This window comes from Typopeltis vanoorti, chromosome 4 (assembly GCF_054136105.1).
Source record: "Typopeltis vanoorti isolate ZY-2024b chromosome 4, IOZ_Tvanoo_1.0, whole genome shotgun sequence".
NCBI classification, from domain to species: domain Eukaryota; kingdom Metazoa; phylum Arthropoda; class Arachnida; order Uropygi; family Thelyphonidae; genus Typopeltis; species Typopeltis vanoorti.
This window is the reverse complement of record NC_143552.1, coordinates 62,437,397-62,453,940: the sequence shown is the minus strand read 5'-3', so window position 1 is coordinate 62,453,940 and position 16,544 is coordinate 62,437,397. Positions and strand designations below refer to the sequence as shown.

Sequence of the window (16,544 nt, the reverse complement as noted above, 5' to 3'; positions counted from 1 at the left end):
CCAAACAGAAGCCATTTGGCTCTTTATTTTAGGAAAGGATTACTCCCATTTAAGAAATGCACTGCTCTCAGCTCTGGCTGAACAGATTTGGTTGAAAATTAGCATCCTTACAAAAATCTATTCACCTTGTCTCAATTTTCATTTCCAGTGGCCCATTTTTAGGGATAAAATCTTATAAAATGTTTTGAAATTGTATGTTACATCATTTCAAATAGATCAAATTTAATGAAATTTGATGTCTGGGCACACATTAGATCAGTCTAGTCAATTCAGTTTTAATGTGTTGGATAAGGGAGAATTAAGTGAAGCAAATATAAAGATGTGAAGTCAGAATGAATCAATACACAATTCTGGCAATCTATTGCATTATTAGATATTAGAATAGCATTTCTTTAATTCTCAATGGACTGACAGAATAAGTGATCAATATACTGGATAAAGGAAATTTATATACAGTAATATTCTTTAACTTTGCAAAAGAATAATTTGATACATTAACCACATAACACAAATAGAGCAGCATCTTGGTAAAGGACAGTAACTAGTGGTGCACCACAGAGCTCTGTTCTTGGGGGGGGGGGGGGAGCTGTTTATTATTTGTTAATGATATTTCATGATGCAGACTGACTGGGATTGTCACTTCCTAATAATGCAAAGTTAGGAAGAATATAAGGAGTGTAACTAATATTCATTCCCTTCAGTAAGATTTAAATAGACAATTTGCATGAATCAAATTAATGGGGGTTGTAGTATATTAATATATACTTTAAGAGCCTACACTTTAAGGCTATTATTGTATTATTGTATTGTGGAATACCGTATTGGTGGAACTGTGCTTGAGGAAGTTGATGAGATTACGGATCTGTGGGTGATAGATGAGTGGACTGAAGTTTACAAGATACACTGCAAGAGTTGTAAAGCCTACACGCTGCACTGCTGTTATAAGGCGTACACTGATAAGTAGAAGATGAGGAGGGTGTTATGCCACTGCTGTATAAATCATTATTCAAACGACATGGACCACTATGCTCAGGTTTGATCACCTACTTTTGACGTGATGTAAAAAAACACCGGAGAGAATCCAGAGACGAGTGAACAAGGCATGCTGGTTATGAGGAGTGGTTAAGGGAATGTAAATGTAGAGTTTGGTCGAAAGGCAGAAATGAGATGATATAATAAGATATTTGAGCTAGTGAGGGAATTTTTTTTATGAGGAGGAGATTTTTGCATGACAATGGTCAGTAAATGGAATGCATTACTAGAATTAGCCATGAATGCTTGTAGCATAAATGAAGTATAAGGTTCAAGGCAACAGATGCAATGTTAGTTAACATTGCAGCTAACTCCACAGAGGTTATTATAATAATATTAACTGACACCCTTTCTTTTTTAATAGCAACTGATAAAATATTTATATGTCTACACTACATATGCCAAAAAATAGATTTAGGTTCAATTAATGTGATAATCTAATCTATGAGAATTATGATTGTCTCTGATCACTTCTACACTTGGAAATTACTAGAGACAATATTTAATTTATGACTACTGTTCACTATTAGCTTACTTGTTTCAACGGACTTAAAAGTTTCAACTCGATGCTCCAGCATTCTGTCCTAATGAAGTCACATGCAGTATTTCACGAATCATTTACTTAATCTCCAACTTGTCTATTCCAGTATCACTGCATTTTTTTTTTTTTTTTAATTCAATGGCATTTATTAATTTGATATTAGGAATTCTAGATTAATTATTTTATGGTATATGGTTATTTTATTTGCCTAACAAATGCAGAGGGTTTTTTTTTTTTTTTTTTTTTTCATAGATTCCACTCGTGTTTAACCATGTTAAGTTTCATTTGCAACAGAATAATACGCCTCGAGAACACTTTATAATCCCTTATAAATAAATAGTATATTCTTAATTTTCAACTTTTATATTTTGAATTATTATTTATTCCTAATCAATTGTGATCTATTTTCAGAGGTGAAAAAGACAAATTCAGCATTTTAAAAAGAAGCTTTTGCAATAGCAGTGTTATTAAGGTAACTTAAAGGTGACCATTTTCAAAAAAAGAGTTACGCTGTGTGTAAGATAAACAAGATCATCGTACAATGTTGTACTCAAGACGAGACAATATGGTAAGTGGAATTTGAAACTGGCACAACAACTAAACAGGTTAACCTTAAAAAAAAAAGGTGCCGAGACACCAATTTAATACTAAACTGTGTCAAAATTAAGAACAAGTTTCACTCAACCCAGTTTCGCCCAGTGCATTTACAAACAAGCAAGTTTAGCACTATTACAAGAACAGATAAACGCTACTCGCCTGGAGCTATCTAAAATAAATTCATCCATCAACGCCCCTACATGACAAACTATTTAATATTTTAAACAACCGCAATTACAACAAGATCACGTTGTTGTGAATTTATCATCACTAATCTTAACCAAAGTAGCCACTGGTGCATTGTCAGGGACACAATTTTGTTGTTACTCCCCAGCAAGTTTCAAAAGTCAAAATAATGGTTTCTGTTGAACAGGGAATATATGACCTACCTCTAGTAAACGCCAATAACATTCGTTTAGATGTGGCCAACATCATAATCCATTCTAAGCCTCCCAAAAATAATATCCCACATTGAGAAATCATTGCTCTAAAAGAGCTACACAATAATAACCACATTATCATAACCAAAGCAGACAAAAGGAATACAACTGTGGTGATGGATTCAACAGAATATGAAAGCATAATGCACAAACTTTTACAAAATCAGTCAACATACCAAATTATAGATCGGGATCCCATCAACTCACAAAAGAATAAGGTGTGCAAATTATTGAACAGTCACTTCTTGGGGTAAAGAAACAGTTAACAATCTCAAGTCCTTCCACGTTAAAACACCCAGGATATATGGAGCACCAAAAATTCACAAACAAGGTACACCCTTATGCCCTATTGTGGATAGTATAAACAGTCCCACATATAAACTTGCTAGACATTTAGCCAAACTACTAGCCACTCTCATAAACAATTCTCCCTCTTTTGTTTAAAATTTTACCCACCTAAAAAGTATTTTAGAAAACCATACCTTAAAAAGTTCAGACATAAAGGTGAGTTTTTGATATCACCTTACTATTCAGAAATGTACCATTAATTGAAACACTTTATTTACTAAGTCACACTTTCCCCCTGATATATTTCAACTATTTAAATTCACAATACAGGCAGGTTATTTTACATGGAAACGGAAAATATATAAACAATTTGATAGGACAGCAATGTCCCCCCTTTTTTCCCCCACTTAGCCAACTTCTACATAGAACACTAAGAAAAGCTAGCCATCAATACAGCCACTCTCAAACCAAGGCTTTGGCTATGCGCCATTTGGCCACATGGCGCAGGCACATTGGTTATATTCTTAGCGCGTTTAAACAGCCAACACCCACAAAAAAATCCACTTTACAACGGAACTAGAAGCTAATGACTGTCTGCCCTTCCTGGATACACTAATCATACATCTTCTAGATGGTTCTTTATCATTCTCGGTTTACAGAAAATCCAAACATACAGGGAGATATTTATACAAACAATCACACCATTACCCATCTCAACAATATGGTATCCTAAAAGCACTAACCCACAGAGCTAGAGTGATTTGTTCCAATGATATTGCTCTCACTGCTGAATTCACTCACTTATGTCACACCTTCTTGGCCAATGGCTGTAATCCCCATAAGACAGACAAAATACTAAATGCTCCCCAGAAATCCCCCCCCCCCCCACTATCCACCACAAAAGACTACAACAAACTGTGACCATCCCATACATTAAAGTCATATTTGAAAAGATATCTAGAGTGCTTAATAAACATCAACTACACACTGTATTTAAACCGTATGTGAAATTGGCAACTCTTATCCGTTCACCCAAGGACAGAATCTCTCCTTTATCACATCCAGGAGTCTATGAAGTACCCTGTTCATGTGATTGAGCTTACTATGGAGAGACAGGAAGAACTGTGGACATTCACCTCAGCGAACATAAAAAATACATCCGGCACTATCGCTATTGCAAATCAGGTCTAGCAGATTATGCTAGACCTGATTTGCAATATTCGAGATACCTACCATGTTGGCAAAATGGTGCTGTAGTCGCCCTGGCGAATGGAATAGTGCCAAGTTGCGCGTGACGGGGATGTCGTCAGACCTTGTACTGACTGTCTGAGCAATAGTCGAGCACAGAATGGGGAAGACTCAAGATCTCAGAGAATTTGATCGTGGCCAGATAGTCGGAGCCAGACGTATGGGCACTCCATCTCTGAAGTCGTGCAAGACTTGTCGAGCAGAACTTGTCGATGACAGGGGATGCTGTAGGATAGCTCAGATGGTAACAGTGGAGAGACAGACCACAGTGCCGCAGATCACTCACCAATTCAATGCTGGACAACAATGACGTATGAGCGGCCACACCATCCACTGCCTGACTAGGGTACCTCTGCTCACCGCACATCACAAAGCACAACGATTAGCATGGCAGCAGGAACACCACCACTGGACCCTCGATGCATGGAAAAAGGTCGTCTGGACTGATGAGTCGAGGTACACATTGGTACGTGCTGATAGCAGGGTACAAGTGCATCGCCAAGCACATGACGCAATAGATCCCTTGTGCCAGCAGGGTAAAGTTCAGGCAGGTGGTGGTGGTGGTATCCTCGTATGGGGACTGTTTATGTGGGATGAAATGGGTCCCTTGGTACATCTTCCATCGTCCCTCACCAGCGAACGATACAGGGACCTGCTCTCAGATCATGTGCACCCATTTCTGCACCTACAGCACACTGCAGGAGACCTGTACCTACAGCAAGACAATGCACCGGCCCACCACTCCCAAATTCTGGCCGAGTGGGTGGATAAACACTTCATGGACATGAGGATGATTGGCTGGCCACGGAGGTCACCTGACCTCAATCCTATTGAACACATCTGGGATGCTGTCGAGAGAGATGTACGTGCCCTGGCCTCTGCTTCGACCAATCTCCATGCATTGTAGGAGGCTGTGCAGCAGTCATGGATCAGTTTGGCTCCCCCAATGCTTCTGGTCCTTTTGGAGTCCATGCCATGCCGCACATCACTGCTGTCATCAAGACAAAATGGGGGGTGCTACCCGCTACTAGGCAGGTATCTCTAATTCAACTGCTCATGAGTCTACCTCTAAACCTCAATAAGTGTGGCTGTATAAATTTGCCAAGGATTTGGGAGACAGTCATCTTAAGACCAAATTAATACCAACTTTCTCTTTCGGTTTCCCCCCCCCCCCCTCAACATAGATGGTGTCTAATTAGGACTTTAGTCTTTGGTTTGTACATTACAATTGTTCAAACTAGTCCCATTGTTATACCAGTTTGTTGTTGTCTCACATACTGTAACAAACTGTTTTTGTGATCTGAAGAAGCTGGCTAGAATACCAGTGAAATATCAACAATAAGTTAATAAATAGTTATTTTCTTATCAGCCTGTGTTCTCATCTATACCATTAAAATCAAGCATAAATAGACCAAGAAGGAAAAATCTTGCAAATCTTTGTGTGTATATATATATATAATCCTGAGAGAAGTATCTGTGTGGATAACAGATACAACAGGAGATTGGGAAAAAGATATGATTATCATTACTGATATATTGATCATCATCATCATGATCAAATTCTTGACATATACCCTCAAGGGGGGTGGGGGGGGTCCAGGATATGATAGTAGTACATGAAAACTTCACATCATCATTAACTTCCTATCTACAATTTTCCTGCAAATCGGTCTGTTACCTATCAAGCCTCCAACATTATTATATCTTATATTTCTAAGTCACTTTTTACTGTATCAATCCACCTATATCTTGACCATCCTCAGGGTCTTTTTCCTGCCAACCTAGCAGAGAACACTTTTTTGCTAAACTTTCCTTGCCCATTTTGTTTAAGTGACCATACCACCTGAGATTAGCTCTACTAATACATTCCTGGATATGACAATGTCAAGTTCTTTCCTAATATCCTCGTTTTTAATATGATATTGCCATTGATGCCAACTGTTCATACCCCTATTTCATTCTCAGGACTCTCATATCTGCAGTCTCTAGTTTTTGGTCAAGTGTTTTACTTCTGATCCATAAGTTAAAATTGGTTTGAACACTGTCTTGTATACAGCTAATTTAGAGTTTTGGCTAATTTCTCTCTTATTCCATATAAATTTATTCTACAATACCAGCTTTGTTGATTCTGTTGTCTATTTTATTTAATTTACCATCTTCACTAAAAATTGTGCTAAGTAGCTGAAATGTTTCACTTGTTCTTAGGTTTTCCATTCATTATGCAGTTGATATTTTTAATGCGTCTGTCTATTTTCATTGTCTTTGTCATGTTATATCTGACCTTCATACCATATCTATTAGAACAGTTATTCAATTTAGTCAGGGAATCTTGAAGACGTGTAGTGGCGTTATTGATAAGTATAACATTGTCCGCATAAAGCAAAGAGCTGATATTAACATCTCCAATTTTGATATCAGGTTTAATACACTTTCCTTCATAATGTGATTCATATAGTTAATGAATAACAGAAGAGATAATGTACATAATGTACATCCTAGTCTGACACTAGATTTAGCATTAAACCATCTTCCTGCACTTCCTTCAATTCTAACTGCTGACTTACAACTCAAATAAAGACTAAGTATTGCTTGATATAATGCCCCACTGACACCATATAACTGTCGTGTATTCAATAGCTTCTCTTTTGGCACCCTGTCATAAGCCTTTTCCAGATCGACAAAACTTAAATACATATCTTTGTTATATTCCCATGCTTTCTCAACTATTTGTCGTAAAGTGAAGATCTGATTATGACAGCCTCTATTTGCCTAAATCCGGCTTGTTCTTTATCAAGCTTATCTTTCACAACCCTTCTCAACCATTTCTCAAGTATACTTGCATATATCTTAACAGGAACACTCAGTAGAGAAATACCTCTCTAATTCTCACATTCAGTTTTATTTCCCTTTTTATATGTGGGTACTATGAGAACTCTACTCCAATCATCTGGAATTCGTCCCTCTGTCCAGTCCTTCTGAACAATGCAGTGCAGCCACTGTAAGACTTTTATACCACCAATACTTCAGCATTTCTGTTCGAATATCTATCATCTACTCCTGCTGCCTTTCCACATTTCAGGCTTTTGATGGCTTTTTCTACTTCAAATATGGATATGTATTCCTGAATACTTAGTCAGTGTTTCTTACCACTGTGCTGTCATCACTGCTTGTTTCATTTAGCAATATTTCAAAGTAATTACTCCATACTTCAAGGATATCTTTTTCTCCAGTTTTCATGTCACCTTTATCATGTCTAATTCCTTTTTTACAGCACTATTTTTTCCATTTCTAAGCTTCTTCAACAACCTCCAGAATATTTTGCCACTTCTTGATATTTATTTTCTATATTCTTGGCAAAATCTTCCCATCACTTTTGTAAGCTAGTTTTACATAATGTTTAGTTTTCTTACATTTGTCTCTATATTCTCTAAGAGCACAAGCTGACTTATTTGACAGGAACTTTTGATATACTTTCTTGTTTTTCTTCACTGCCTCTTTAACTTCCTGCATCCACCATGGACTTCTGATTTTTCTATCCTTGCAAACAACCTTACCACATGCCTCTCTGGCTGAATCAATCAGTGTTTTCTTCAGGGCTTTTCATTGAATCTCCAAAGTTTGATTCCTGTTATCAAACTCTTTCATTTTTTCTTAAATAATGTCTGTGTATTTTAATCTATAGTTCAAATCTGGGAACTTCTCAACTTTTATTCAGTTTAAAACTTTCTTATGTTATTCTTTTAAATATGAAATTCAATTTTATCCTGCTCAAGAATAAATAGTGATCACTTCCAATTTCAAATCCTCTGTACACTCTGGTCTCCTTCACCAAAGAGAAAACATCACTATCAACAATAACATAGTCAATGAGACTTTTCTTATTCCTTGCTTCTTCTCTCCATGTGAATTTGTGCACATTTTTATGTTGGAACATGGTGTTAGTAATAACCAGTCCATGTCCTGAGAAGAAATCCAACAGATATTGGCCATTATTATTAGCTTTGCTCTTTTTTCCAAATTTTCCCAAAACATTTTTGTATGTCTGACAATCATTTCCTACTCTGCTATTTAGATCCCCAATAAGGACCAACTTTTCATTTTTCATTGTGTCAGTTGATTTCTCTAAAGCCACAAATTCCTCCACTTCTATCTTAGTAGAACCTTTGTGGGACCATAGATACAGATAAGTCACATTGTCTAGTTTCCCTTTCTGATATTTGCCTACATCACACTACTTGATATTGCTTGCCATTCAAGAAGATTAGCCTCATATTGTGTTCAGTACTATAGCTACACCATTATTTCTCTGATTGTCATTGCCTGAATATAACATTTTGTATTTATGGCTCAGAAAGATCTCACCAGGTTTTGTCTTTTTTGTTTCAGTCGCCCCTGTTATGTCGATCTGGTACTTATCTAATTCCTCAGCTAGCTCCATTTCTTTGCCATTCAGACTTCTTATGTTGATAGTACCGATCTTTAACTCTGATGATGTTGAGTTGGGGTTTGTTTTCAGATTTGTTCCAGTAGCTGACTTTTCGCTGTTCGCCCTAGTTCCCTGGTGAAAACAACGGGAGCCTTGTTTAACCGGGTGACGCTCCAGCCGGCATGAAATTTTGTCATGTTGTACCATCATTTTTTATTTTGGTTTAACCAATGAGAATACAATTTGGTTGGCTAAATCCCAAATTGCCAGCCCATCCTCGTTCGTTCAGTATCCAAGTAGATACCCAACAGGGTGCACCATGAGAGGATGAGGATTGGAACATTAGGTCAGAAGCCTTGGTCGGTTCTCCGCATTCCTTTAAAGGCTATGTGGAGGTCTCCTCTCAGTTATACAGCTTTGACCCTGTTTTTTAATTAAGGTTGCAGAGTTTCCATGTTTCAGTTATACCTTTGTTCTCCAGTTATTTTAGGATTTCACTAGGTATTCCATCCATTCCTTCCATCTTTCCACTTTTTAATTCCTTAGTTGCTGTTTCTACTTCTCTATTTAGTATTTCAGGACCTCTTTCTTCTGTTGGGATTTCATTTTGCTCTTCTAATTCAATTTTCATTGGTCTTTCATTTTTAGCATAAAGTTCTTTGAAGTATTCCTTCCATGTTTCACCTTGTATTTCAATATCGTAATTTAATTTTCCTTGCTTATCTTCTAATGGCAGATTTCTTATGCTTTTTCAAACATTTTATCGTATTGCCCCTTTTATCCATTTCTTCAATATTTTACATTCTGCTTTTAACCATTCCTCTCTTGCTTTATCAGTTTCTCTTCACAGTTCATTATTTAATACTTTGTATTTTCTTCTTCCCTCTTCAGTGTTTACATTTTTCCATTTTCTTCTTTCCTCCATTTTTCTTATCATTTCATTTGTAATCCATGGCTTCTTAATTCTTTTCCCTTCCACAAAACCTATCTCTTCAGCAGCTGTTTCATATATCAAGTTTTTCAGTTGATTCCAATTCGCATTAACATCAATAGTCTCTTTAGATATATCTTCTTTGTTTCTTATTTTATTCTCCAGTTCTTCTCTGAATTTCTTTCCCTCATCTCCTTTGAGTTTTTCTAGGTTCCACCTTTTCTTGCTTTTACCTTTGTTTATTTCATCACTAATTTAATCACGTGTTAAAAGTTGCTAACAAGGATGATGTGGCTTTTGATAAGTAGCAGTATTAACCAGAAATATAATTTATTTTATTTGTGTACTCCAGGATATAATCAACTCTGAGATTCTTAAAGTTTCAGGAGATGAAGAAATAAGTGTGTTTCATATTGATGATAAGGAGATAAAGAGTATGACCCAGAGACTGTAAGAAGTGACTATTTGTACTACTATACAAGAAAGGTCCGAAGGACTACAAGATCTATAGAACTATAAATTTAATCTCTTGTGCAAGAATGGTGCACAAACGATTACGCTAAACAAGATTGAGTTCAAAGTCGAAGCTGAAATGTCTGGCAGCTTCTCAGCAAGTGCAGGGACATCAGAGATCTCCCTGCACTTTATGAAAGATCATTTGCTACAGGCAGGTCATCAGGAAATGTTAGTTAAGACTGTTTCTGATGTTTTATAAAATACTCAAAGCTTTTGCCTGTGTTCAGCACTTCAACTGTGGAAGGTGATGAAAGAAATTGGTTTTCCTCAAACTGTTATCTGACTTACATTTTTAGTGATCAGGCACCACTCTAACTACAAGTATAGAGTTAACTGGCTATATTAGGATAGGCAAGGATACGCACTCTCACCTCACCTGTTTAACATCTGTGATGAGAAAATCAATGTACATAGTAGGATGAACTGATGATAGGAAGTTGGATGGGAGGGCCACAACCAGAGATGTTATCATTATCCCTCATTAATGACAGAGAAGAGCTAGAATGAATCCTGATAGGGTTAACGAAGTAATCAAAGACTTAAATTAATTCCTAGTAGAACCAAGAATATGGTTCTCAAAGGAAGTCTGTTTCAGAGAAGAACTTGTAAAATAAGTGTAGTTTAATGGGAAATTTGCTTAACTCCTTAAGTATTTAGAATAGTGGCGGCTCATCCATAAGGGCTGCGTTAAATGCAGCACTTATGGACACACTGCCACTGATTTAGAATCCATCATCAGCATGAAGAATTTTGCTGTTTAGAAGAAGACTAAGAAATGCCAGGACAATAGTCCGAGACTTAAAGTTGGGAAAGAGAGTTTGCACCTTGATAAACCAGCATGTTATCGTATACAGAATGACTATCGTATACCACACTTTCACATTGCATGCTGCCACTACAAAAAATAAAATAATATTAAAATAAATAAATAAAAAAGAAAGGCTAATAAATACCCAATACTGCATAGCCAAAACATGATTTTCTACTTAAGAGGTGAAATATTTGGGGTGAAAACTCACTGAAGTCAGTAAACAAAGGAAATGGCAGGAAATAGAACAAAGGAAAGGAAATTGGAGACATAAAAAAGAAACCTTGAAGAGTATGAAATTATAAAAATGAAAACATAGAATTAAAGTTTAAATTTTGAAGGAACTGGTAATTTTTTTCAAAGTGTTGGCTGCTCTAGGTGTTTGAGTGCTCCTAGAATGGATTTGGGATTTGTAGAGTGTTAGAGTTGCACCAGTGAAAAATAATGTCTTGATCATAAAAGAACACCTTGTTTTTTTTTATCTGGGGGGGGGGGGAAGCTATGATGTGCTTATCTCTGGAGAGGCTAGAGGTGTAAGTCAGTGGTGAGGGGAGGTGAGTTCTTTCTTGTGTGAAATTGAAGTTGATGAGTTTATCCTTACCCTGCCAAAACATTTGAAACAGGCGTTTGATTCAATCCATAGAAGAGAACTATTGAAGAATTTGGAATTCCCAACAAAACCATAAGAATAATAAAGAATCTGCATGACAAATCTGAAAGTGCAGTATGAATGGAGGACACCTTAACCAACTGGTTCCACATGGAGAATGGAGTAAGACAGGGATGCAATCTGTCACCAGACCTGTTCAAACTTATAGGAAGAAGCAATCAATAAGGCCTTAAACAATGAAGACTCCAGAATCAAAATATATGAGAAAAATGTGACAAATTTAAAATTTGCAGATGACATTGCATTATTTGCAAGCACAGAAGAAAATCTACAGCGAATTTCTGATAAAATAAAGGAGTGTATAAAATCTGGATTAAACATAGACAAAACAAAAATTATGCAAATAGGAAAAAGATGAACCAATCTGAAAATTGAAATTGATAGTAAGAATCTAGAGCAGGTAGAAAACTTCACCTATCTTGGAGGAGTTATTGAGTACAATGGTGAAATTATAAAAGATATAAACAGACGAATCAGTCAAGCATCCCAAACTTTTGGACAACTTAATAAAATATGGAAGTCAAGAGACATGAAACAAGTAACAAAAGTAAGAATCTATGAAACAATGGTCCTCCCAATACTCCTCTATGGAAGTGAATGCTGGAATCTCAAAAAGGCTGAAGAGAAAAAATTATTAGTTACTGAAATGGGTTGGCTAAGAAGATTACTTGGAGTATCTCTGCTGGATCGACTAAGAAACGAAGATATAAGGAAACAACTGAACAAGAAATAACAATAATAGACAAAATCGAAGAAAGAAGACTGCGATGGTTTGGCCATGTAACCAGAATGGGAACAGGAAGACTATCATCTAAAGCCCTGAATACAACGATGGAAGGTAAAAGATCCAAAGGATGGCCCAGAATTAGATGGATAGACAAAATAAAAGAGGACCTGAAAACCTAATTGCAACAAGCGACATCAAACTGGACAGAATTGTTCGGACTCTCCCGGGACAGACAGAAGTGGAAATAGTTCATTCGTCTCTTTATCATCCACATAGATGATGGAAGAGAGAAGAAGCTACCAAAACATAGCGAGGAAATCAGTTTTTTTTTTTTTTTTTTTTTTTTTTGTAAATCTGTAGTATTCAATCATTGGGTGAGGAAAGGATTTTTTAAAATTAGTTTGATATATTTTTGGAATTTTTTTTATTTTTTACCCTACTGTAGAGACCAAACATGGAACTTTTTTAAAGTCACTTCAAGCCTTCAGTACATGGGGCATTGGTCTCACACTGGGTGATGAAAGTCATCTTTCACTTAAAGACATCATAGACATGTCTACAGTGGGACTTGAACTTACCATAGATGGAAAGTAGATATGCTAACCACTCACCCAGTCCAGGCCAGCTTGAGATATATGGGTATGGCAAAGTTTTTCAAATGAAAAGGACAGGATAGGATAGAAAGACTGTTTATGAATAGGAGAAAGAACATGGTCAAAAGTCCTGAGTATGGGGGAGTACCCTGACATTCGTTGGGAAATCTTAAAAAAGAAACCCATCCACCATGACACACACACACAGCGAACAACCATAGAGGAAATTGGAAGTTCCATTATAAAGTGCAAGATAGATTATAATGTTGATTAGCCCTTTGTGACAGATCCAGTCAGAAACTATTTAAATATCTAGAGCAGTAATTCTTAATCTTTTCAAGTCACAGAACACTTTTGATTATAAGAAAAATTTGGGGAACACTAACTTTTTTTGAATCGAATTAAGTTCATAAAACTAATAATAAAAATATGCATGGACTTGCCTTTTATAAAAATGGGACTTATTTTAATGCGATACTTGAAATTGTCTGCTTTTGCAGAATTCAGCAATATCAGGTCTAATATGTGATATAGTTACCCTCATCTCTTTGTCTATATTAGTAAGTATTTCGTGGCTTTTAGTTTTTATATTGGTTAATATTGAGAAACCGAGCTCACACAAACATGATGTTGAAAACTAACAAAATTTTCAGTGCCCTTGTGGAGAGAGCTGGGTATTTGGGTTGGACAAAGATCTTCAAGAGTTATTTCAGAGAATTATTTTTAGAGTACAATTCGTTGACAAGGTAATTAATTGTTCTTCTTCTTGTAAAGAAAATTCACAACCCGATGTATTAACTGTTCCAAAAGGATTTTGTATCCAGTCATAATTGTGTACATTTAAGGAAGGAAAGTAACTTGCAATCTTTTCTTCCAATATTATTACATGTTCTATTATGATGGCAATAATTCCCTCGACATTTTTATTATTGAGCAAAGGAAACATATCTACTGTGTTTTTTTCTGATATGCGGTTTTTCCAAAGAGATGCTTTTTTTCTGAAAAGCTGACAATTTGTCAGTGGATGTCAAAATATTTTTATTTTTCCCTTGGATACTTGTATTAACGCTATTTAAGTGATTAAAAATATCGGCTAAATATGCCATTTTAGCACACCAAATATCATTTTGAAGGCATTTTACAAAAGCATCTTTACCTTCATTTTGAAAAAAAAAAGACCAATAATTCATTCTGAAGTTCTAATATTCGGAATAGCACTTTATCCCTGGATAGCCATCTTATTTCAGTGTGCAAAAACAAAATTTGTACTTGGCTTCCATAGATATGCAAAGTTTTTAAAAAGGTGTGTTTTTAAAGGTCTTGACTTCATGTCATTTACCACATTTACAGCTTAGTCAGTACAGGTTTTAATATTGTCGATAATGTTTTCGAAACTAGGGATTCTCTGTGCAAAAAACAATGTGTAGATATAATATATCCTGCAATAGCAGTCTTCGGTTGTTAGGATCAGAGTAGCCAATTGCACTCAGAACTGTGTCATGTGACATCTTTCACCAGCGGAACACTTGCAACCAGTTTGCGGAACACAAGTGTTCTGTGGAACACTGGTTAAGAACCATTGATGTAGAGTGACCACATTTTTTTCCCATAAACCTTTTCAAAGCATGAGCAATATAGGCCAGGAGATCTTCTGTAGACTGAGAGTAGGAGAATCCATGTTCGTGGTCTTTGATTAACTGGCTTCTGGATTGAAGGAGTTGCTTGTTGTTGTTGTTGCCTTTCTCCATTTTCAATAGAACTGAGGTTTGCAATTAGATAATACCGTATTTGCTGGCATATAAGACACTTATTTTTCTTTGAAAATAGGTCTGAAAAACAGAGTGCGTCTTATACGTCAATACTGAGATTTTTATTACTTTCATTTCTGGAAATTTTTTCTGTTCCGAGTTAAGCGATTTCTTTCTTGCTTCCTGGCGATGTGGGAGAGCATTCCAGTTACGTTAATTATGTATTCCAGTTACTGGAATACATTCTAGTATTCTAGTTATGGATAGATAACATTTGGTCTAGGCGCTCTGTCTGACTGTTGAAAAAGCCTGCCCTGCTAGCTAGTATGGGATCAGTTTCGTTCTCGCAGAATAGAAGATGTTAAAAATAAACTCAAGGAGATCTAACTAGTCAGCTTCAACATTTAGATGTCTGTATTAATAAACCATTTAAGGGATTTATGAAGGAGAAGTGGAACACTGCTGGATGCAGTCTTCAGATTTTGAGGTTATGTGATCAGGAAGAAGCCTAGCATTTCGCAAGTTTGTGAGTGGGTCGAAGCTTCGTGGGATGCTGTGAAAACTGAGACAGTGGTTAAATCATTTAAGAAGTGTGGCATTAGTAATACACTGGATGGTACAGAGGACAATTTGTTTTATGAGGACTCAGATTCTGATTTAGAAGAGGTTTCAAGTGTCTCTTATTTAGCATTGGACACGAATTTCTGGCTTTTGACAAAGAAGATTAAAGGTGGGTACTCTTTCCTAGTTAAATTAGGTATTTGTTGAAAGTAGACTTACTTATTACTTTATATTTGAAATACTGTAAATTCATTATAATATTCAGTGATAAAGTTTTGTTTCCTAAAAAATGTGTACAAAAAAGGGGGTGCGTCTTATACACTGGCAAATACAGTAATTGGATGGCTGCCTTTTATCTCTCTCTCATTTCTTTGGGATTGGTTGCCTAAGGGATAGTTTCGATGCTGAAATATAGATGCCAGGTGAATGCGAGATTGTAAAGATGATATAGGATGGTGTTAGTTCAGGAGCACAAGTTTTTAAGTAAATTTTTGATGGGGAGGGGGTACTGTTAGGACCAAAACTCTTGTTGGTATCCAAGCTATTCAAAATTTTTCTGTCTTTTTGATGAAAAACCAGAGGAGATCTGCTGTTTGCAGTTCTTTGGAATGCTGATGGTATTTTATTTTGATTGTTGATGTAGAAGTTAGAAAAGAATGGTGCCAGGAAGTCAAGTTTTTTTTTTTATCACTGATATTACAAATACCATCTGGATGTCAGAGGTGTAAATATAGATGGGTAGAAGTTCAGCCCAATGGTCTTTTTGTAGGCGTATGTGCTAATTTACCCAGGAGATAATTTAGTTGCACTTGGCCCTTTCAAAGTGACATGAGGATTGGCTGATAGTCTTTTAGCAACTGCTTTGTGCTGTCTTGTAGGCTGATTGCTATGCTAGAATTCTCATTTCATGCTACTTGCAGCATGCAGAATTCTTTTCTTAACACACTCATTGCCAAACCATGGTTTGGATGATTGTCTGAACTTTTGGGTGGAGTATGTGATGAAATCTTCCATTCGAGTAAGAATTATTTTAGGTATTCAGTTGAAGCAGCTGTCTGTTTTTGAAGAATGAAAATGATAATCATTATTTAAATTAAGGGGATATTAAATCCCACATTGTTTTAAAACCGAATAAGAAACTCAAAGATTGGAATCAGAGAGTTTCATGCTGAATATAGTAAACTATAAAGTATCGGCGACCACTAGTGTGAGCTAATGCAAGTGACCCTAGTACGTGGTACAATACTGGAGAACTCGCAGCAAAGTCGGTAAAGTTCTGATCGCCATTCTTAGGTATTTTCCATAATGTAAAAACACATTTCCTAGGAAATGTATGCTGTTATTGCATTATGGAGGGAGGTCACTACCCAGACCGGTTTCAGCCTTTTTTGAGGCTTCATCAGTGAGTAGCTAGACCA

The 16,544-nt window shown here is 36.3% G+C and overlaps 1 protein-coding gene across 2 annotated transcripts in view; it reads right to left on the bottom strand.

Moving 5' to 3' along the window:
* The window catches only part of Mtpbeta (mitochondrial trifunctional protein beta subunit), a 241,179-nt gene that overhangs the window by 128,522 nt on the left and 96,113 nt on the right, over positions 1 to 16,544 (bottom strand). The gene's annotated exons all lie outside the window — the stretch shown is intronic.